This window comes from Denticeps clupeoides, unplaced genomic scaffold (genome assembly GCF_900700375.1).
Source record: "Denticeps clupeoides unplaced genomic scaffold, fDenClu1.1, whole genome shotgun sequence".
Classification (NCBI taxonomy): domain Eukaryota; kingdom Metazoa; phylum Chordata; class Actinopteri; order Clupeiformes; family Denticipitidae; genus Denticeps; species Denticeps clupeoides.
The window spans coordinates 79954-82295 of record NW_021629813.1 but is presented as its reverse complement, the minus strand read 5'-3'; positions in this window follow the sequence as shown (position 1 = coordinate 82295).

The following is a 2342-nucleotide window of genomic DNA, read 5'->3' as shown; positions in this document are numbered from 1 at the left end:
GCAAACTTTGCATATATCGCAGAGCTAGTATTAAGCATATTTTCACATTCGTCCATCTTGGCTATTGTGTGGCAAGTGTAAACAAGTGAATTGGATATGGGGTCACAATTAACGTGTAAAAAGGAAGGTAAAAAAAATCAGACAAATCGGCAACATTAATAATTGAGCATCAAGATCTGCAGTGTAAAACAAGGACTAAATTACAAATATGGCCTATGTGGCCTGAAGATATGCCAAAGTCTTTCAGTTCTTTGCCATTCGAGCTGCCCTCCCTTCCTCGACCCACCTTTTGTGACGGACATGGAGAGGTGCCTTCATCTGCTCTGCACCATTTTGAACATTGCAGGGCGTATGTGCTTCCGTACTCAGTCTTTCCCGGTCATGTGAGCAGCTGTTTGTCTGCGAAGCCAGGGGAGAGGCCAGCCTCTGTCAAGATTCAAGAATTGGTCTATTGTCAGTACAACTGTCGGGCCTCTGTGTCTGTCACATGAGATTGTGGAGGCCAGCTTCTTGGCTTTTAGTTGCAAGGGAATGGTCCCACCAATGGGGTTAGGGAATACTCTACCACCTCCATATAAGGCTGTACATTAAATCAAAGAAATTAATTACCAGGAACAGGACGGACATGGACAAAAAGTTAATTAAAAATAAAGAATAAAAAGAAAACAGAGGTAAAAGAGAAAACATGCAGCTATTTGAATTAAATTCAATAATTGTATTAAACATTAAGGCAACATAGTAAAGAGTTAAGAAAGGACTGCCTAAGAAAGCAAATAAAACACTGCATAAGAACACTGTATATGAACCACCTCACACTGGGTTAAAAGCCAGGATGTGAGTTTTTAAACAAGATTGTAAACAGTGATTGACGGCGGCTGTCTGACACTGATTGGTAGGTCTTTTAATAATTGTGAGGCAAAAGCTGCCATTAAATTGATAAGCACAAGTAATGTAGAGTTCCCAGAATCATTGTTAAGAGAATGTCATTAAAAACTGTTAACAGAGCTGATTCTGTACTGTGATGTGATTTAAACCCATTTCTGGTAGGTAGTAGCCTAGTGGGTAACACACTCGCCTGTGAACCAGAAGACCCGGGTTCAAATCCCATTTACTACCATTGTGTCCCTGAGCAAGACACTTAACCTTAAGTTGCTCCAGGGAGACTGTCCCTGTAAATACTGATTGTAAGTCGCTCTGGATAAGGGCGTCTGGTAAATGTCCAAATGTCCAAATGTTCTGTTCAAAAAGGGCTGTAGCTGGACATGAACAACCCACTATGCCACCACTGGCTCATTGGTACAGAAACCGACTGAATTGACTGAAATTTGGTCCAAGTAGGTAAATATTATGCATCATGAATATGTATCATGACAATATGAACAGAGACAAGGAGGGACACATGGGCCAGACTAATGTGCAACAAAAGTTTTATTTACAGTGCGGGATGTGATGTATGCAATCAATCCAAATAGTGCTTTTTACACACCACCATTAAACCCTCAACCACTCACGAACTATATACAACACCGGCACAGAGCCAGACACTCTAACAAAGGGGAATCCACGCACATACTGTAAAAAAGCACACATGAAGACCATTTGGGTTGGAGAAGAGAATAGAGTGTGTAGAAAAAACTCTTTCTCCCTCCACACAAAGCACTGTATTCCAACCACTCCAATTGATGTTACCCTGGCATAAAGAGGCATGGCAACAACAGAGGTTAAAAATGAACAGTTTCTAATTTATTAACACCGGTAATAATTATTGTAGTTACATGTGAATATTGAATGTAAAAAGGTACCAAGGTTATAGAGAAAGTAAACATGAGAAGAAAGAGTAAAGAGGGAGAAGAGAAAGAGAAGGGAAGATAAAACTTCCCAGAAGCCTTCCGAAACTCCCCTGAGCAAGATAGCTCCGAGTCCCCATTTTCCACATGTGTGCAGACTTTTATACCCCTGGCCACAGGAAGTTGTCACTGGCCTACAGGAAGTTGTCACTGGCCTACAGGAAGTTTGTCACTGACCAATCAGAACCTGTTGTTTCTGATGTCACGCCCCCGGTGCCGCTCCCATTTGGTGAGACAAGAGGGTGGGCGGTCCTGACGGCTGATAACTTCGCACGTTGACGTCGGACAAAAGGCATGTAAAAACCGGGGTGTTGAATCTTCACCCACAACCGTCGACACAGGAATGTTACACCTCCTCCTGCAGACATCTGTTATGCAAGACAAAGCAGGGCTCCCGCGATGTCCATTCTTACAGACGGCCGGTTGATCCCCTGGGGCACTCGAGTATTCAGGGTCCATGGGATCACAATTGGGTCATGATTGTGTATCTGCTTG